This window comes from Pseudophryne corroboree, unplaced genomic scaffold (genome assembly GCF_028390025.1).
Source record: "Pseudophryne corroboree isolate aPseCor3 unplaced genomic scaffold, aPseCor3.hap2 scaffold_719, whole genome shotgun sequence".
NCBI lineage: Eukaryota > Metazoa > Chordata > Amphibia > Anura > Myobatrachidae > Pseudophryne > Pseudophryne corroboree.
In genome coordinates, this window is record NW_026970301.1 from 127,340 (window position 1) to 149,139 (window position 21,800).

General features: G+C 39.5%; 6 non-coding genes across 6 annotated transcripts; all 6 read right to left on the reverse strand.

Annotated features, from left to right (window-relative positions):
* Positions 1-2,714: 2,714 nt before the first annotated feature.
* LOC135039880 (U1 spliceosomal RNA) lies at positions 2,715-2,878 on the reverse strand. Its single transcript, XR_010233854.1, has one exon. It is a non-coding gene; the product is annotated as a U1 spliceosomal RNA (small nuclear RNA).
* A 150-nt stretch (positions 2,879-3,028) lies between these two features.
* Positions 3,029-3,192, reverse strand: LOC135039994 (U1 spliceosomal RNA). Its single transcript, XR_010233960.1, has one exon. It is a non-coding gene; the product is annotated as a U1 spliceosomal RNA (small nuclear RNA).
* Positions 3,193-3,866: 674 nt separating this feature from the next.
* On the reverse strand, positions 3,867-4,029 carry LOC135039910 (U1 spliceosomal RNA). Its single transcript, XR_010233882.1, has one exon. It is a non-coding gene; the product is annotated as a U1 spliceosomal RNA (small nuclear RNA).
* Positions 4,030-4,181: 152 nt separating this feature from the next.
* Positions 4,182-4,345, reverse strand: LOC135039971 (U1 spliceosomal RNA). Its single transcript, XR_010233937.1, has one exon. It is a non-coding gene; the product is annotated as a U1 spliceosomal RNA (small nuclear RNA).
* A 674-nt stretch (positions 4,346-5,019) lies between these two features.
* On the reverse strand, positions 5,020-5,182 carry LOC135039911 (U1 spliceosomal RNA). The gene has a single exon (XR_010233883.1). It is a non-coding gene; the product is annotated as a U1 spliceosomal RNA (small nuclear RNA).
* A 152-nt stretch (positions 5,183-5,334) lies between these two features.
* LOC135039903 (U1 spliceosomal RNA) lies at positions 5,335-5,498 on the reverse strand. Its single transcript, XR_010233877.1, has one exon. It is a non-coding gene; the product is annotated as a U1 spliceosomal RNA (small nuclear RNA).
* Positions 5,499-21,800: the final 16,302 nt, after the last annotated feature.

Genomic DNA, 21,800 nt, shown 5'->3' on the forward strand with positions numbered 1-21,800 from the left:
TAACGCCACTGCATCCTTTGTGCTTTCTCATGTGGAAGTCTGTTTAATGTGAAAACAAGGTGATATCTAATTAGCACACAGGTAAGGAATTAAGAAAATCTTTATTTAAGGGTGAAGATGTTTCTCACAAAATCGTTGCCCCAATGCATCATTGAAATTCAAGCTGGAAAGATGATTTTAATATATCACTTGTACATTTTGTATTGCTCTTCTGGTGACAATGTAGTTTGTTTTTGTCAATTACCATTTTAATAATCGGGTAAAGAAAATTAAGTGGATTTTTGAAAGAAAACAATACTGTCAATATACTATTAAAACAAATGAAAATGGTAAAAGTTATTGTACTTTAAGTAAAAATAAAAGAGCAAAAATATCAATCCCAGTTTTGGATTACTTTAATTAACAAAAAAAAAACGCATATAGCAGAGGATAGTTTCAATCTGCCTACCTCTGGGCTATGGACCCAGCATGCTTCCATTACAGTACTCTGCTGCACATGTAATTGCAAGAGATCCTGAAGCACTCACTCATCATGGGAAAGTACCAATGTGTTTCTTCATTGGTTGATGGAAGAAACATCTTACAAAAACTCTCCAGATTATTGACTATTTAAAGTTTTTCTAGGAAACGTTCTAGATGAATGCTTATTAGCCTTTGTCAGTATGTACTTTTGCAAAGTGTCGCTGTGGCGCAATCAGTTAGTGTGTACAGCTATTAACCAAAAGGTTGGTGGTTCAATCCCACCCAGGGATGTAATTGACCTTGTTATCAGATTTTGGTGATCTTTAAGTAGACAAGTCAAAATTTCAAAAACCCCTGTTATGGTGTAGGGTACCTGGCCTTCTCTGATGTAATCAGAGTTAGATTTGATTCAGTGATTTTATAAAAACAGCTAGGAAGCACAATTTAGCAGTGGTTTGCAGAGAAAAAGAAATATGCTGGCAAAAAAATCAAATTGAGTGATTAAACAGCTCTTCATTTTCTGGCTTTATTTTTATGCTAACAAATTTGTTCTCTGAAAAGTGTCCACAAAGCCAAGTATCTGATTAACATCTTTGTAGGGATGGTTTTTCACCTATTACTAAATTAAACTTGCTTCATTGGAAAGGCAGCAAGATGCATCCTCATTTCAATATCTACTGAAATAATACAGGTTGACACCAGGAAACATTAACGCCACTGCATCCTTGCTGCTTTCTCATGTGGAAGTCTGTTTAATGTGAAAACAAGGTGATATCTAATTAGCACACAGGTAAGGAATTAAGAAAATCTTTATTTAAGGGTGAAGATGTTTCTCACAAAATCGTTGCCCCAATGCATCATTGAAATTCAAGCTGGAAAGATGATTTTAATATATCACTTGTACATTTTGTATTGCTCTTCTGGTGACAATGTAGTTTGTTTTTGTCAATTACCATTTTAATAATAGGGTAAAGAAAATTAAGTGGATTTTTGAAAGAAAACAATACTGTCAATATACTATTAAAACAAATTAAAATGGTAAAAGTTATTGTACTTTAAGTAAAAATAAAAGAGCAAAAATATCAATCCCAGTTTTGGATTACTTTAATTAACAAAAAAAAAAATGCATATAGCAGAGGATAGTTTCAATCTGCCTACCTCTGGGTTAAGGGGCCCAGCATGCTTCCATTGCAGTACTCTGCTGCACATGTAAGTGCAAGAGATCCTGAAGCACTCACTCATCATGGGAAAGTACCAATGCGTTTCTTCATTGGTTGATGGAAGAAACATTTTACAAAAACTCTCCAGATTATTGACTTTTTAAAGTTTTCTAGGAAACGTTCTAGATGAATGCTTATTAACCTTTGTCAGTATGTACTTTTGCAAAGTGTCTCGGTGGTGCAATCGGTTAGTGTGTTTGGTTATTAACCAAAGGGTTGGTGGTTCAATCCCACCCAGGGATGTTATTGACCTTGTCATCAGATTTTGGTGATCTTTAAGTAGACAAGTCAAAATTTCAAACCCCCTCTTATGGTGTAGGGTACCTGGCCTTCTCTGATGTAATCAGAGTTAGATTTGATTAAGTGATTTTATAAAAGAACAGCTAGGAAGCACAACTTAGCAGTGGGTTGCAGAGAAAAAGAAATACGCTTGCAGAAAAATCCAATTGAGTGATTAAACAGCTCTTCATTTTCTGGCTTTATTTTTATGCTAACTAATTTGTTCTCTGAAAAGTGTCCACAAAGCCAAGTATCTGATTAACACCTTTGTAGGGATGGTTTTTCACCTATTACTAAATTAAACTTGCTTCATTGGAAAGGCAGCAAGTGATGTCATCCAAGCAGTGGGTCAAAGTTTGCTTCAACCCTCGTCTGCTTATGAAAAGAGAAAAGGGATATGCAGGGCATGGCGGCCTTTTGCGACGCTTGGATGACCCCTAGTTCGCATTAAACACCCCCACCCTCCTTCGGTGTGGGGCTCATGTTGGCCATGCCCCAGCCCCTGAAGCATTCAAGCTGATTTCTTGCAGCAGCTGGGTACTGTAACAGCTCCAGAGCTGCTCTGTAAGGCAAGTAAAAGGGTGTGGGCCCTGCAGCACTACCTGTAGTTTGCATTGTGCATTGGAAGGCACAAAGTAAGCAGACGGGAGGAGAAGTCAGGATAGTGCACAAGGTTATAGAAGGGAGGGGCTCAAGAAAAGAGAAGTGGAAACAGACAGCATACTAGGCTGGAGAGAGACCTGAGACAAAGAGATCTGAATTATACGAGAGCCGTCCAGGGGAAACACAAATTATGCAGTCAAGTTTCCCACATTTGGGGAAATCGCAAGGGGCAGCACACCCAGAGTGCAATGGGTGAGCCTTGCCCTGGGAGAAGCACCTTCATGATCATAGTATCTCACCTGGCAGGTTAGTAGGAGTTGGGCTAGAGCTGGGGAGGGTCGCTGCTCGGGCACTACCTTTCAAGTGAAGGAGATCCAACTGAGGCAGCACAAGGGAACTCTCAAAAGAAGAACAAGGCTAGAGGAAGATCTGAGACAAAGAAATCTGACTTTACCAGAGCTGACCAGAGGAAAGCACAAACACAGTCCACCACTACCACAAATAATGCAGTCGAGTTTCCCACATTTGGGGAAATCACAGGGGTCAGCATACACAGAATGCAATGAATGAACCTCACCCTGGGAAAACAATCTTCATGACAATAGTATCTCCTATGCAAAATAAGTATGATTTGGGATAGGGCTGGGGAGGGCCGCTGCTCAGGCACATCTCTGTCAAGTAAAGGAGATTCAACTGAGGCAGCACAAGGGAACTCTCATCTGGGGACAACAACTGCAGGGAGAACACATATTTTCAGATGAACATGGGGTGGCAGAAGGCTGCCTAATACTGAAGCACCCCCAAACAACAAACCAAATGCAACAACTAGTGCAAGCATTCCTGGGGGATGGCCTGCAGCAGATGGATTTGAATATGGTGATGTCATCCAAGCAGTGGGTCAAAGTTGGCTTCAACCCTTGTCTGCATATGAAAAGAGAAAAGGAGCGTGCAGGGCATGGAGGCCTTTTGTGGTGCTTGGATGACCCCTAGTTCGCATTAAGCACCCCCACCCTCCTTCGGTGTGGGGCTCATGTTGGCCATTCCCCAGCCCCTGAAGCATTCAAGCTGATTTCTTGCAGCAGCTGGGCACTGTAACAGCTCCAGAGCTGCTCTGTAAAGCAAGTAAAAGGGTGTGGGCCCTGCAGCACTACCCGTAGTTTGCATTGTGCATTGGGAGGCACAAAGTAAGCAGACGGGAGGAGAAGTCAGGATAGTGCACAAGGGTATAGAAGGGAGGGGCTCAAGAAAAAAGAAGTGGAACCAGACAGCAAACTAGGCTGGAGAGAGACCTGAGACAAAGAGATCTGAATTACATGAGAGCCGACCAGGGAAAACTCAAATTATGCAGTCAAGTTTCCCACATTTGGGGAAATCGCAGGGGCAGCACACCCAGAGTGCAATGGGTGAGCCTTGCCCTGGGAGAAGCAACTTCATGATCATAGTATCTCACCTGGCAGGTAAGTAGGAGTTGGGCTAGAGCTGGGGAGGGTCGCTGCTCGGGCACCCCCCTGTCAAGTGAAGGAGATCCAACTGAGGCAGCACAAGGGAACTCTCGAAAGAAGAACAAGGCTAGAGGAAGATCTGAGACAAAGAAATCTGAATTTTACCAGAGCTGACCAGAGGAAAGCACAAATACAGTCCCCCACTACCACAAATAATGCAGTCGAGTTTCCCACATTTGGGGAAATCACAGGGGTCAGCATACCCAGAATGCAATGAATGAACCTCACCCTGGGAAAACAATCTTCATGACAATAGTATCTCCTATGCAAAATAAGTATGATTTGGGATAGGGCTGGGGAGGGCCGCTGCTCAGGCACATCTCTGTCAAGTAAAGGAGATTCAACTGAGGCAGCACAAGGGAACTCTCATCTGGGGACAACAACTGCAGGGAGAACACATATTTTCAGATGAACATGGGGTGGCAGAAGGCTGCCTAATACTGAAGCACCCCCAAACAACAAACCAAATGCAACAACTAGTGCAAGCATTCCTGGGGGATGGCCTGCAGCAGATGGATTTGAATATGGTGATGTCATCCAAGCAGTGGGTCAAAGTTGGCTTCAACCCTTGTCTGCATATGAAAAGAGAAAAGGAGCGTGCAGGGCATGGAGGCCTTTTGTGGTGCTTGGATGACCCCTAGTTCGCATTAAGCACCCCCACCCTCCTTCGGTGTGGGGCTCATGTTGGCCATTCCCCAGCCCCTGAAGCATTCAAGCTGATTTCTTGCAGCAGCTGGGCACTGTAACAGCTCCAGAGCTGCTCTGTAAAGCAAGTAAAAGGGTGTGGGCCCTGCAGCACTACCCGTAGTTTGCATTGTGCATTGGGAGGCACAAAGTAAGCAGACGGGAGGAGAAGTCAGGATAGTGCACAAGGGTATAGAAGGGAGGGGCTCAAGAAAAAAGAAGTGGAACCAGACAGCAAACTAGGCTGGAGAGAGACCTGAGACAAAGAGATCTGAATTACATGAGAGCCGACCAGGGAAAACTCAAATTATGCAGTCAAGTTTCCCACATTTGGGGAAATCGCAGGGGCAGCACACCCAGAGTGCAATGGGTGAGCCTTGCCCTGGGAGAAGCAACTTCATGATCATAGTATCTCACCTGGCAGGTAAGTAGGAGTTGGGCTAGAGCTGGGGAGGGTCGCTGCTCGGGCACCCCCCTGTCAAGTGAAGGAGATCCAACTGAGGCAGCACAAGGGAACTCTCGAAAGAAGAACAAGGCTAGAGGAAGATCTGAGACAAAGAAATCTGAATTTTACCAGAGCTGACCAGAGGAAAGCACAAATACAGTCCCCCACTACCACAAATAATGCAGTCGAGTTTCCCACATTTGGGGAAATCACAGGGGTCAGCATACCCAGAATGCAATGAATGAACCTAACCCTGGGAGAACAATCTTCATGACCATGGTATCTCCTATGCAAAATAAGTATGATTTGGGATAGGGCTGGGGAGGGCCGTTGCTCAGGCACATCTCTGTCAAGTAAGTTGCATTTGATTTGTTGTTTGGGGGTGCTTCAGTATTAGGCAGCCTTCTGCCCTACCATGTTCATCTGAAAATATGTGTTCTCCCTGCAGTTGTTGTCCCCAGATGAGAGTTCCCTTGTGCTGCCTCAGTTGAATCTCCTTTTGGAGAAGACCTCAATAAGATTGTAGCTGATCTGGCTACTGCTAAAACAGCTTGCCTACCTAGTATGACTCCTACCACGCAGAAGGCTAAAAGTACTTTTCTTGGCCCTTTCATCCTCCAGGTAAAGCGTACCCAAGGTCAGGCATACCCAAAGCAAGCTCATGTTTCCAGACCTGCCAAGCCCAGACTGAAGCAATCCTGGGCTGCCCATCAGCCTGCTTCCAAAACGGACAAGCCTGCCGCATGACGGTGCAGGCCTCCCTCTGGGGGATCCCAGGGTGGGGGGCCCGACTTCTAGGTTTGGCAAAGAAAGGTATAATTCTAAGCTAGAGAATTCTGTTTGGAGCTCACCTTGTACTTTGTGAAGAAATAATCAGCATTGTGGCTGAGCAGATACATGTAGTGTGTGGCTGCAAACTGCATGGATCTGCTGCGTTGTAATGCTGATTCTTTTTTTTTGCAAAGTACCAATAGCTTCATATAATGTTCACAATTTTTATGCAGGATCAAATAGCTCAATAGGTAGGGTGTTTGATTAGAATTCAACAGGTTATAGGTTTGAATCCTGGGTATGGTAGTTTGAGATGTGTTATTTAATAAAGTATGTTGTTCTGACTGCCGGCATCCTATCACCTGGGATATCATACTAAATAAATGGAGTTGATCAAATTTTTTTTTTTTTTTTTAACTAGGGACAATTTCCAGATACTTCCCTTTATAACTGAGATTGCCCCCTGGAACTTCACATCAGTTGACAACTATGCATGAGTGGGCAGTGCTTGCCCTGGATCTGTCCACCCATTTATGTGCCGCCATAAAATAAAGCATGACTAACAGTTATCCTGGGCGTACACTACACAATTATCTGTCAGGCTATCTATCCAGTCTGGATGGTTGGAATGAAAATCTGGTAATGTATAGGAGCAAATGTCAATTAACCATTTGCTCCCAAACACTAGAAAAGTGGTCAAAAATGGTCATTACACAAATTGGTTAAACCCAAAATTTAACCAATTTGTTTAGGGGACCATTTTTGTCCATTTTTTAGTGTTTGAGAGTAAATCGTTGATGGTCATTTGCTCACATAGATAACCGGATTTCTATTCCAACCAGCCAGTGTTGGAGAGATGGTCTGCCAGATTACATAATGCATACCAGAGCCATAACTAGACTTTTTGGTGCCCTGTGACAGAGAATTATATGCCCTCCCCCCCATTTTTGCAATATGGACAAAAGGCGCATGCCTTGTGGGGAAGGGGCATAACAAGATTGGTCTCAGAGAAAGCACATGAGATATGAAGATATATCTAGTATACTTGACACTCAATGGTTTGTGGTATTGCAGGGGTGCCCTCCTTAAATGCATATACAGTCACACATGGCATGTTTGTGTAAATGGCATATCAGCAGTCAGCACTAACTGGTGACATGCCATTTGTACAAGTAAGCCATGTGTGACTAATATATAAACATACTTTATTAAATAACACCTCAAACTATCATACCCAGGATTCAAACCTAAAACCTGTTAAATTCTAATCAAACACCCTACCCATTGAGCTACTTGATCCTGCATCTATTCTAACCTCCAAAAACAGATTCAGTTGCATTTTCCAGCGTGTTTTGTTTGCGCCTTTGCAAATGTCTTACATCGACAAACTTATTTAGTACTATTTTGCAAATAGGGTTACATTGTCGCAACATTGTGTTCCCTAATTGCTTGATTTTTTAAATGCAAAAATTGATAAAGACACCTGATAATTGCTCTGTGGAGTCTTCTTTTGTGTCTACTTCTTATCTACATTTAATTCCCTACCTATAATCAAGGCATTTTTAAATGCTGGGTGCTGCCAGGACGTGAGGCCTACCTAGTCTTTAGATCTGAATTTGAATGTACTTGTGAACTAACTTAATTTCCTACTTCTAAATTCATTCCTAAATTCACTACTTACATTAATCCTGTAGTTTGGCATTTTGAGCCTTCAATTGTGGGCATTGTTTTGTGTCCAGACCAGCAGCTGGTGGTGTGCATTTGCTGGAAAGGCATCGAAGACCTCCGATATGCTGCATCCCCTGATGTGTGTCTGCCTCAAGTGGCTGTCAGCAAATGCATGCTAGACACCCCATTCCAAGCTGATTGTGACATCACGGAACATGCATCATAGAACAGGCATGCTAGAACATGGGTCTTCAACCTGCGACCCTCCAGCTGCTGTGGAACTACATATCCCAGCATGCCCTGCCTCAGTTTTAGCATACCTTAAAAGCAAAACTGTGGCAGGGCATGCTGGGATGTGTAGTTTCACAGCAGCTGGAGGGCCACAGGATGAAGACCCATGTGCTAGAACCAAACCGCAGGTACATTGAATGCTAGCAAGCTGAATGTTTAAATCCTTTTTGTTCCGCAGCATTCCAATGCGGAAGATTCCATGGAACCAGAGATTATTCCATTGAGAAGGACATGCTGCCTGGATGACTGCACTGTGCAAATTAAATCACGGAGCCAGTTGGCTTGTGGGTGGCTCTGGTGACTGGGTGGTTGGGTGGGCGGTGTGTCGGAGGTGGAGCACATGCAAATGAATGTGTATCATCCAGCTAGTGAGAGAGAAAACTCATGTAGGAGTGTGCCTGCTTGTCAGTGAGTTATGCACCTTGCCAGACTTCAAATCTACATGGAGCAACTGGAGGGGACAAGAGCAGGTTTGGAAAATATAGACAGAAGAGCATATATGCTGGCGCATTCTCCATGATTGTGTCAGCTTATGTTTTGGTGCACTGCACTTTCCTCCACTAAGTTTTAGCCATTTTGTTTAAACGCAAGTGTAGTTGCTTCTCGCTCTTTTGGCTGTGATATTGTATTGTGGTTGAAGAGTCTGCTGGAGGGATTGTTTTCTTCATTGGCGAGAGACTGAAGATATTCCAGGATGGAAGGCTTGGGAACACTATCCGTTTTTCAGTTGTGGAAGAGTTGAAAGACCGGATTGGACTACATTCTATAGTAAAGGGTATCTTTGTATTTATTAATCCTCCCTTTATATGTGTCTGTCTTTCAATAAAGCTTTGGGCTTGTGATTCCGTCACCCTCTTACACTCCACACCCATAGCCTTATTAACTATTGTATTGTTTAAATGTATAGTGCAGTTCATGATTTATAGTGTAGGCTGACCTGTGCTGTAGTTCTTGAACTGTACTATACCGACAGCATTTGTATTGTGTTTTGGCTGTGCTGCAACACAGTACTTATGTGTGTAATGTTTATGTATGTTTTTTTGCTTCTTTATGTCAATAAAGACTGCTTTTTCAATCCAATATCTGAAAACAATCAATGTTTATCTTTGATGGCAATAGAAGTGGTATGATATTTGCTGCTTTTGAAAGGCAATATCTGATATGTCCCCTATCTGGGAACCATATATTAAATGGCTTTTCAGAAAAGGGAGATGGGAGAAGAGCTTTCAGTACTTGTAGGACCGATGCACATTTCCTATTCTAGCCTCCAAAAACAGATTCAGTTGCATTTTCCAGCGTGTTTTGGATGCGCCTTTGCAAATGTCTTACATCGACAAACTTATTTAGTACTATTTTGCAAATAGGGTTACATTGTTGCAACATTGTGTTCCCTAATTGCTTGATTTTTTAAATGCAACAATTGATAAAAACACCTGATAACTGCTCTGCGGAGTCTTATTTTGTGTCTACTTCTTATCTACATTTAATTCCGTACCTCTAATCAAGGCATTTTTAAATGCTGGCGACTGCCAGAACGTGTGGACTAACTAGACTTTAGATCTGAATTTGAATGTACTTGTGAACTAACTTAATTTCCTACTTCTAAATTCATTCCTAAATTCACTACTTACATGAATCCTGTAGTTGGGCATTTTGGGACTTCGATTGTGGGCATTGTTTTGTGTCCAGACCAGCAGCAGGTGGTGTGCATTTGCTGGAAAGGCATCGAAGACCTCCGATATGCTGCATCTCCTGATGTGTGTCTCCCTCAAGTGGCTGTCAGCAAATGCCTGCTAGACACCCCATTCCAAGCTGATTGTGACATCACGGAACATGCATCATAGAACAGGCATGCTAAAACATGGGTCTTCAACCTGCGACCCTCCAGCTGCTGTGGAACTACACATCCCAGCATGCCCTGCCTCAGTTTTAGCATACCTTATAGCAAAACTGTGGCAGGGCATGCTGGGATGTGTAGTTTCACAGCAGCTGGAGGGCCACAGGATGAAGACCCATGTGCTAGAGCCAAGCCGCAGGTACATTGAATGCTAGCAAGCTGAATATTTAAATCCTTTTTGTTCCGCAGCATTCCAATGCGGAAGATTCCATGGAACCAGAGATCCTTCCATTGAGAAGGACATGCTGCCTGGATGACTACACTGTGCAAATTAAATCACGGAGCCAGTTGGTTTGTGGGTGGCTCTGGTGACTGGGTGGTTGGGTGGGTGGTGTGTCGGAGGTGGAGCACATGCAAATGATTGTGTATCATCCAGCTAGTGAGAGTGAAAACTCATGCAGGAGTGTGCCTGCTTGTCAGTGGGTTATGCACCTTGCCAGACGTTAAATCTACATAGAGCAGCTGGAGGGGACAAGAGCAGGTTTGCAAAATATAGATAGAAGAGCATATATGCTGGCGCATTCTCCATGATTGTGTCAGCTTATGTTTTGGTGCACTGCACTTTCCTCCACTAAGTTTTAGCCATTTTTGTTAAGCTCAAGTGTAGTTGCTTCTCGGCCTTTTGGCTGTGATCTTGTATTGTGGTTGAAGGGTCTGCTGGAGGGAGGGATTGCTTTCTTCATTGGCGAAAGACCAAAGATATTCCAGGATGGAAGGCTTGGGAACACTATCCGTTTTTCAATTGTGGAAGAGTTGAAAGACCGGATTGGACTACATTCTATAGTAAAGGATGTCTTTCTATTTATTAATCCTCCCCTTATATGTGTCAGTCTTTCAATAAAGCTTCGGGCTTGTGATTCCCTCACCCTCTTACACTCCACACCCATAGCCTTATTAACTGTTGTATTATTGTACAGTTTAAATGTATAGTGCAGTTCATGATTTATAGTGTAGGCTGGCCTGTGCTGTAGTTCTTGAACTGTACTATACCGTCAGCATTTCTATTGTGTTTTGGCATTGCCGCAACGCGGTACTTATGTGTGTAATGTTTATGTATGTTTTTTTGCTTCTTTATGTGCATCGGTCCTACAAGTACTGAAAGCTCTTCTCCCATCTCCCTTTTCTGAAAAGCCATTTAATATATGGTTCCCAGATAGGGGACATATCAGATATTGCCTTTCAAAAGCATCAAATATCATACCACTTTTATTGCCATCAAAGATAAACATTGATTGTTTTCAGATATTGGCTTGAAAAAGCAGTTTTTATTGACATTAAAAAACATACATAAACATTACACACATAAGTACAGTGTTGCAGCACAGCCAAAACACAATACAAATGCTGACGGTATAGTACAGTTCCAGAACTACAGCACAGGCCAGCCTACACTATAAATCATGAACTGCACTATACATTTAAACTATACAATAATACAACAGTTAATAAGGCTATGGGTGTGGAGTGTAAGAGGGTGAGGGATTCACAAAACCGAAGCTTTATTGTAACACAGACACATATAAGGGGAGGGTCAATAAATAGAAAGATATCCTTTACTATAGAATGTAGTCCAATCCGACCTCTGTGCTCTTCCACAACTGAAAAACAGATAGTGTTCCCAAGCCTTCCATCCTGGAATATCTTTGGTCTTTCGCCAATGAAGAAAACAATCCCTCCCTCCAGCAGACCCTTCAACCACGATACAAGATCACAGCCAAAAGGCCGAGAAGCAACTACACTTGAGCTTAACAAAAATGGCTAAAACTTAGTGGAGGAAAGTGCAGTGCACCAAAACATAAGCTGACACAATCATGGAGAATGCGCCAGCATATATGCTCTTCTATCTATATTTTGCAAACCTGCTCTTGTCCCCTCCAGCTGCTCTATGTAGATTTAACGTCTGGCAAGGTGCATAACCCACTGACAAGCAGGCACACTCCTGCATGAGTTTTCTCTCTCACTAGCTGGATGATACACAATCATTTGCATGCGCTCCACTTCCGACACACCACCCACCCAACCACCCAGTCACCAGAGCCACCCACAAGCCAACTGGCTCCGTGATTTAATTTGCACAGTGTAGTCATCCAGGCAGCATGTCCTTCTCAATGGAAGGATCTCTGGTTCCATGCAATCTTCCGCATTGGAATGCTGCGGAACAAAAAGGATTTAAATATTCAGCTTGCTAGCATTCAATGTACCTGCGGCTTGGCTCTAGCACATGGGTCTTCATCCTGTGGCCCTCCAGCTGCTGTGAAACTACACATCCCAGCATGCCCTGCCACAGTTTTGCTATTAAGGTATGCTAAAACTGAGGCAGGGCATGCTGGGATGTGTAGTTCCACAGCAGCTGGAGGGTCGCAGGTTGAAGACCCATGTTTTAGCATGCCTGTTCTATGATGCATGTTCCATGATGTCACAATCAGCTTGGAATGGGGTGTCTAGCAGGCATTTGCTGACAGCCACTTGAGGGAGACACACATCAGGAGATGCAGCATATCGGAGGTCTTCGATGCCTTTCCAGCAAATGCACACCACCTGCTGCTGGTCTGGACACAAAACAATGCCCACAATCGAAGTCCCAAAATGCCCAACTACAGGATTCATGTAAGTAGTGAATTTAGGAATGAATTTAGAAGTAGGAAATTAAGTTAGTTCACAAGTACATTCAAATTCAGATCTAAAGACTAAACACAAAACACAAAATAAGACTCCACAGAGCAATTATCAGGTGTCTTTATCAATTGTTGCATTTAAAAAATCAAGCAATTAGGGAACACAATGTTGCGACAATGTAACCCTATTTGCAAAATAGTACTAAATAAGTTTGTCGATGTAAGACATTTGCAAAGGCGCAAACAAAACACGCTGGAAAATGCAACTGAATCTGTTTTTGGAGGTTAGAAAAGATGCAGGATCAAGTAGCTCCATGGGTAGGGTGTTTGATTAGAATTCAACAGGTTATAGGTTTGAATCCAGGGTATGATAGTTTGAGGTGTTATTTAATAAAGTATGTTTATATATTAGTCACACATGGCTTACTTGTACAAATGGCATGTCACCAGTTAGTGCTGACTGCTGATATGCCTTTTGCACTAAAACAAATTAAAATGGTAAAAGTTATTGTACTTTAAGTAAAAATAAAAGCTAAAATATCAATCCCAGTTTTGGATTACTTTAATGAACAAAAAAAAAATGCATATAGCAAAGGATAGTTTCAATCTGCCTACCTCTGGGTTATGGGCCCAGCATGCTTCCATTGCAGTACTCTGCTGCACATGTAAGTGCAAGAGATCCTGAAGCACTCACTCATCATGCGAAAGTACCAATGTGTTTCTTCATTGGTTGCTGGAAGAAACATCTTACAAAAACTCTCCAGATTATTGACTTTTTAAAGTTTTTCTAGGAAACGTTCTAGATGAATGCTTATTAATCTTTGTCAGTATGGACTTTTTGCAAAGTGTCTCTGTGGCGCAATCGGTTAGTGTGTTCAGCTATTAATCAAAAGGTTGGTGGTTCAATCCCACCCAGGGACGTAATTGACCTTGTAATCAGATTTTGGTGATATTTAAGTAGACAAGTCAAAATTGCAAACCCCCTCTTATGGTGTAGGGTACCTGGCCTTCTCTGATGTAATCAGAGTTAGATTTGATTAAGTGATTTTATAAAAAAAACAGCTAGGAAGCACAATTTAGCAGTGGGTTGCAGAGAAAAAGAAAAATGCTGGCAGAAAAATCCAATTGAGTGATTAAACAGCTCTTCATTTTCTGGGTTTATTTTTATGATAACAAATTTGTTCTCTGAAAAGTGTCCACAAAGCCAAGTATCTGATTAACATCTTTGTAGGGATGTTTTTTCACCTATTACTAAATTAAACTTGCTTCATTGGAAAGGCAGCAAGATGCATCCTCATTTCAATATCTACGGAAATAATACAGGTTGACACCAGGAAACATTAACGCCACTGCATCTTTGCTGTTTTCTCATGTGGAAGTCTGTTTAATGTGAAAACAAGGTGATATCTAATTAGCACACAGGTAAGGAATTAAGAAAATCTTTATTTAAGGGTGAAGATGTTTCTCACAAAATCGTTGCCCCAATGCATCATTGAAATTCAAGCTGGAAAGATGATTTTAATATATCACTTGTACATTTTGTATTGCTCTTCTGGTGACAATGTAGTTTGTTTTTGTCAATTACCATTTTAATAATCGGGTAAAGAAAATTAATTGGATTTTTGAAAGAAAACAATACTGTCAATATACTATTAAAACAAATTAAAATGGTAAAAGTTATTGTACTTTAAGTAAAAATAAAAGAGCAAAAATATCAATCCCAGTTTTGGATTAATTTAATTAACAAAACAAAATGCATATAGCAGAGGATAGTTTCAATCTGCCTACCTCTGGGTTATGGACCCAGCATGCTTCCATTACAGTACTCTGCTGCACATGTAAGTGCAAGAGATCCTGAAGCACTCACTCGTCATGGGAAAGTACCAATGTGTTTCTTCATTGGTTGATGGAAGAAACATCTTACAAAAACTCTCCACATTATTGACTTTTTAAAATGTTTCTAGGAATCGTTCTAGATGAATGCTTATTAGCCTTTGTAAGTATGTACTTTCGCAAAGTGTCGCTGTGGCGCAATCAGTTAGTGTGTAAGGCTATTAACCAAAAGGTTGGTGGTTCAATCCTACCCAGGGACTTAATTGACCTTGTTATCAGATTTTGGTGATCTTTAAGTAGACAAGTCAAAATTTCAAACCCCCTGTTATGGTGTAGGGTACCTGGCCTTCTCTGATGTAATCAGAGTTAGATTTGATTCAGTGATTTTATAAAAACAGCTAGGAAGCACAATTTAGCAGTGGGTTGCAGAGAAAAAGAAATATGCTGGCAGAAAAATCCAATTGAGTGATTAAACAGCTCTTCATTTTCTGGCTTTATTTTTATGCTAACTAATTTGTTCTCTGAAAAGTGTCCACAAAGCCAAGTATCTGATTAACATATTTGTAGGGATGGTTTTTCACCTATTACTAAATTAAACTTGCTTCATTGGAAAGGCAGCAAGATGCATCCTCATTTCAATATCTACTGAAATAATACAGGTTGACACCAGGAAACATTAACGCCACTGCATCCTTGCTGCTTTCTCATGTGGAAGTCTGTTTAATGTGAAAACAAGGTGATATCTAATTAGCACACAGGTAAGGAATTAAGAAAATCTTTATTTAAGGGTGAAGATGTTTCTCACAAAATCGTTGCCCCAATGCATCATTGAAATTCAAGCTGGAAAGATGATTTTAATATATCACTTGTACATTTTGTATTGCTCTTCTGGTGACAATGTAGTTTGTTTTTGTCAATTACCATTTTAATAATAGGGTAAAGAAAATTAAGTGGATTTTTGAAAGAAAACAATACTGTCAATATACTATTAAAACAAATTAAAATGGTAAAAGTTATTGTACTTTAAGTAAAAATAAAAGCTAAAATATCAATCCCAGTTTTGGATTACTTTAATGAACAAAAAAAAAATGCATATAGCAAAGGATAGTTTCAATCTGCCTACCTCTGGGTTATGGGCCCAGCATGCTTCCATTGCAGTACTCTGCTGCACATGTAAGTGCAAGAGATCCTGAAGCACTCACTCATCATGCGAAAGTACCAATGTGTTTCTTCATTGGTTGCTGGAAGAAACATCTTACAAAAACTCTCCAGATTATTGACTTTTTAAAGTTTTTCTAGGAAACGTTCTAGATGAATGCTTATTAGTCTTTGTCAGTATGGACTTTTTGCAAAGTGTCTCTGTGGCGCAATCGGTTAGTGTGTTCAGCTATTAGTCAAAAGGTTGGTGGTTCAATCCCACCCAGGGACGTAATTGACCTTGTGATCAGATTTTGGTGATATTTAAGTAGACAAGTCAAAATTGCAAACCCCCTCTTATGGTGTAGGGTACCTGGCCTTCTCTGATGTAATCAGAGTTAGATTTGATTAAGTGATTTTATAAAAAATCAGCTAGGAAGCACAATTTAGCAGTGGGTTGCAGAGAAAAAGAAAAATGCTGGCAGAAAAATCCAATTGAGTGATTAAACAGCTCTTCATTTACTGGCTTTATTTTTATGATAACAAATTTGTTCTCTGAAAAGTGTCCACAAAGCCAAGTATCTGATTAACATCTTTGTAGGGATGGTTTTTCACCTATTACTAAATTAAACTTGCTTCATTGGAAAGGCAGCAAGATGCATCCTCATTTCAATATCTACGGAAATAATACAGGTTGACACCAGGAAACATTAACGCCACTGCATCTTTGCTGTTTTCTCATGTGGAAGTCTGTTTAATGTGAAAACAAGGTGATATCTAATTAGCACACAGGTAAGGAATTAAGAAAATCTTTATTTAAGGGTGAAGATGTTTCTCACAAAATCGTTGCCCCAATGCATCATTGAAATTCAAGCTGGAAAGATGATTTTAATATATCACTTGTACATTTTGTATTGCTCTTCTGGTGACAATGTAGTTTGTTTTTGTCAATTACCATTTTAATAATCGGGTAAAGAAAATTAATTGGATTTTTGAAAGAAAACAATACTGTCAATATACTATTAAAACAAATTAAAATGGTAAAAGTTATTGTACTTTAAGTAAAAATAAAAGAGCAAAAATATCAATCCCAGTTTTGGATTACTTTAATTAACAAAAAAAATGCATATAGCAGAGGATAGTTTCAATCTGCCTACCTCTGGGTTATGGACCCAGCATGCTTCCATTACAGTACTCTGCTGCACATGTAAGTGCAAGAGATCCTGAAGCACTCACTCATCATGGGAAAGTACCAATGTGTTTCTTCATTGGTTGATGGAAGAAACATCTTACAAAAACTCTCCACATTATTGACTTTTTAAAATGTTTCTAGGAATCGTTCTAGATGAATGCTTATTAGCCTTTGTCAGTATATAGTTTTGCAAAGTGTCGCTGTGGCGCAATCAGTTAGTGTGTAAGGCTATTAACCAAAAGGTTGGTGGTTCAATCCCACCCAGGGACTTAATTGACCTTGTGATCAGATTTTGGTGATCTTTAAGTAGACAAGTCAAAATTTCAAACCCCCTGTTATGGTGTAGGGTACCTGGCCTTCTCTGATGTAATCAGAGTTAGATTTGATTCAGTGATTTTATAAAAACAGCTAGGAAGCACAATTTAGCAGTGGGTTGCAGAGAAAAAGAAATATGCTGGCAGAAAAATCCAATTGAGTGATTAAACAGCTCTTCATTTTCTGGCTTTATTTTTATGCTAACTAATTTGTTCTCTGAAAAGTGTCCACAAAGCCAAGTATCTGATTAACATATTTGTAGTGATGGTTTTTCACCTATTACTAAATTAAACTTGCTTCATTGGAAAGGCAGCAAGATGCATCCTCATTTCAATATCTACTGAAATAATACAGGTTGACACCAGGAAACATTAACGCCACTGCATCCTTGCTGCTTTCTCATGTGGAAGTCTGTTTAATGTGAAAACAAGGTGATATCTAATTAGCACACAGGTAAGGAATTAAGAAAATCTTTATTTAAGGGTGAAGATGTTTCTCACAAAATCGTTGCCCCAATGCATCATTGAAATTCAAGCTGGAAAGATGATTTTAATATATCACTTGTACATTTTGTATTGCTCTTCTGGTGACAATGTAGTTTGTTTTTGTCAATTACCATTTTAATAATCGGGTAAAGAAAATTAATTGGATTTTTGAAAGAAAACAATACTGTCAATATACTATTAAAAAAAATTAAAATGGTAAAAGTTATTGTACTTTAAGTAAAAATAAAAGCTAAAATATCAATCCCAGTTTTGGATTACTTTAATGAACAAAAAAAAATGCATATAGCAAAGGATAGTTTCAATCTGCCTACCTCTGGGTTATGGGCCCAGCATGCTTCCAGTGCAGTACTCTGCTGCACATGTAAGTGCAAGAGATCCTGAAGCACTCACTCATCATGCGAAAGTACCAATGTGTTTCTTCATTGGTTGCTGGAAGAAACATCTTACAAAAACTCTCCAGATTATTGACTTTTTAAAGTTTTTCTAGGAAACGTTCTAGATGAATGCTTATTAGTCTTTGTCAGTATGTACTTTTTGCAAAGTGTCTCTGTGGCGCAATCGGTTAGTGTGTTCAGCTATTAATCAAAAGGTTGGTGGTTCAATCCCACCCAGGGACGTAATTGACCTTGTGATCAGATTTTGGTGATATTTAAGTAGACAAGTCAAAATTTCGAAAACCCCTGTTATGGTGTAGGGTACCTGGCCTTCTCTGATGTAATCAGAGTTAGATTTGATTCAGTGATTTTATAAAAACAGCTAGGAAGCACAATTTAGCAGTGGGTTGCAGAGAAAAAGAAATATGCTGGCAAAAAAATCAAATTGACTGATTAAACAGCTCTTCATTTTCTGGCTTTATTTTTATGCTAACAAATTTGTTCTCTGAAAAGTGTCCACAAAGCCAAGTATCTGATTAACATCTTTGTAGGGATGGTTTTTCACCTATTACTAAATTAAACTTGCTTCATTGGAAAGGCAGCAAGATGCATCCTCATTTCAATATCTACTGAAATAATACAGGTTGACACCAGGAAACATTAACGCCACTGCATCCTTGCTGCTTTCTCATGTGGAAGTCTGTTTAATGTGAAAACAAGGTGATATCTAATTAGCACACAGGTAAGGAATTAAGAAAATCTTTATTTAAGGGTGAAGATGTTTCTCACAAAATCGTTGCCCCAATGCATCATTGAAATTCAAGCTGGAAAGATGATTTTAATATATCACTTGTACATTTTGTATTGCTCTTCTGGTGACAATGTAGTTTGCTTTTGTCAATTACCATTTTAATAATCGGGTAAAGAAAATTAATTGGATTTTTGAAAGAAAACAATACTGTCAATATACTATTAAAACAAATTAAAATGGTAAAAGTTATTGTACTTTAAGTAAAAATAAAAGAGCAAAAATATCAATCCCAGTTTTGGATTACTTTAATTAACAAAAAAAAAATGCATATAGCAGAGGATAGTTTCAATCTGCCTACCTCTGGGTTATGGACCCAGCATGCTTCCATTACAGTACTCTGCTGCACATGTAAGTGCAAGAGATCCTGAAGCACTCACTCATCATGGGAAAGTACCAATGTGTTTCTTCATTGGTTGATGGAAGAAACATCATACAAAAACTCTCCACATTATTGACTTTTTAAAATGTTTCTAGGAATCGTTCTAGATGAATGCTTATTAGCCTTTGTCAGAATGTACTTTTGCAAAGTGTCGCAGTGGCGCAATCAGTTAGTGTGTAAGGCTATTAACCAAAAGGTTGGTGGTTCAATCCCACCCAGGGACTTAATTGACCTTGTTATCAGATTTTGGTGATCTTTAAGTAGACAAGTCAAAATTTCAAACCCCCTGTTATGGTGTAGGGTACCTGGCCTTCTCTGATGTAATCAGAGTTAGATTTGATTCAGTGATTTTATAAAAACAGCTAGGAAGCACAATTTAGCAGTGGGTTGCAGAGAAAAAGAAAAATGCTGGCAGAAAAATCCAATTGAGTGATTAAACAGCTCTTCATTTTCTGGCTTTATTTTTATGCTAACTAATTTGTTCTCTGAAAAGTGTCCACAAAGCCAAGTATCTGATTAACATATTTGTAGGGATGGTTTTTCACCTATTACTAAATTAAACTTGCTTCATTGGAAAGGCAGCAAGATGCATCCTCATTTCAATATCTACTGAAATAATACAGGTTGACACCAGGAAACATTAACGCCACTGCATCCTTGCTGCTTTCTCATGTGGAAGTCTGTTTAATGTGAAAACAAGGTGATATCTAATTAGCACACAGGTAAGGAATTAAGAAAATCTTTATTTAAGGGTGAAGATGTTTCTCACAAAATCGTTGCCCCAATGCATCATTGAAATTCAAGCTGGAAAGATGATTTTAATATATCACTTGTACATTTTGTATTGCTCTTCTGGTGACAATGTAGTTTGTTTTTGTCAATTACCATTTTAATAATAGGGTAAAGAAAATTAAGTGGATTTTTGAAAGAAAACAATACTGTCAATATACTATTAAAACAAATTAAAATGGTAAAAGTTATTGTACTTTAAGTAAAAATAAAAGCTAAAATATCAATCCCAGTTTTGGATTACTTTAATGAACAAAAAAAAATGCATATAGCAAAGGATAGTTTCAATCTGCCTACCTCTGGGTTATGGGCCCAGCATGCTTCCATTGCAGTACTCTGCTGCACATGTAAGTGCAAGAGATCCTGAAGCACTCACTCATCATGCGAAAGTACCAATGTGTTTCTTCATTGGTTGCTGGAAGAAACATCTTACAAACACTCTCCAGATTATTGACTTTTTAAAGTTTTTCTAGGAAACGTTCTAGATGAATGCTTATTAGTCTTTGTCAGTATATACTTTTTGCAAAGTGTCTCTGTGGCGCAATCGGTTAGTGTGTTCAGCTATTAATCAAAAGGTTGGTGGTTCAATCCCACCCAGGGACGTAATTGACCTTGTGATCAGATTTTGGTGATATTTAAGTAGACAAGTCAAAATTGCAAACCCCCTCTTATGGTGTAGGGTACCTGGCCTTCTCTGATGTAATCAGAGTTAGATTTGATTCAGTGATTTTATAAAAACAGCTAGGAAGCACAATTTAGCAGTGGGTTGCAGAGAAAAAGAAATATGCTGGCAGAAAAATCCAATTGAGTGATTAAACAGCTCTTCATTTTCTGGCTTTATTTTTATGCTAACTAATTTGTTCTCTGAAAAGTGTCCACAAAGCCAAGTATCTGATTAACATATTTGTAGTGATGGTTTTTCACCTATTACTAAATTAAACTTGCTTCATTGGAAAGGCAGCAAGATGCATCCTCATTTCAATATCTACTGAAATAATACAGGTTGACACCAGGAAACATTAACGCCACTGCATCCTTGCTGCTTTCTCATGTGGAAGTCTGTTTAATGTGAAAACAAGGTGATATCTAATTAGCACACAGGTAAGGAATTAAGAAAATCTTTATTTAAGGGTGAAGATGTTTCTCACAAAATCGTTGCCCCAATGCATCATTGAAATTCAAGCTGGAAAGATGATTTTAATATATCACTTGTACATTTTGTATTGCTCTTCTGGTGACAATGTAGTTTGTTTTTGTCAATTACCATTTTAATAATCGGGTAAAGAAAATTAATTGGATTTTTGAAAGAAAACAATACTGTCAATATACTATTAAAAAAAATTAAAATGGTAAAAGTTATTGTACTTTAAGTAAAAATAAAAGCTAAAATATCAATCCCAGTTTTGGATTACTTTAATGAACAAAAAAAAATGCATATAGCAAAGGATAGTTTCAATCTGCCTACCTCTGGGTTATGGGCCCAGCATGCTTCCAGTGCAGTACTCTGCTGCACATGTAAGTGCAAGAGATCCTGAAGCACTCACTCATCATGCGAAAGTACCAATGTGTTTCTTCATTGGTTGCTGGAAGAAACATCTTACAAAAACTCTCCAGATTATTGACTTTTTAAAGTTTTTCTAGGAAACGTTCTAGATGAATGCTTATTAGTCTTTGTCAGTATGTACTTTTTGCAAAGTGTCTCTGTGGCGCAATCGGTTAGTGTGTTCAGCTATTAATCAAAAGGTTGGTGGTTCAATCCCACCCAGGGACGTAATTGACCTTGTGATCAGATTTTGGTGATATTTAAGTAGACAAGTCAAAATTTCGAAAACCCCTGTTATGGTGTAGGGTACCTGGCCTTCTCTGATGTAATCAGAGTTAGATTTGATTCAGTGATTTTATAAAAACAGCTAGGAAGCACAATTTAGCAGTGGGTTGCAGAGAAAAAGAAATATGCTGGCAAAAAAATCCAATTGACTGATTAAACAGCTCTTCATTTTCTGGCTTTATTTTTATGCTAACAAATT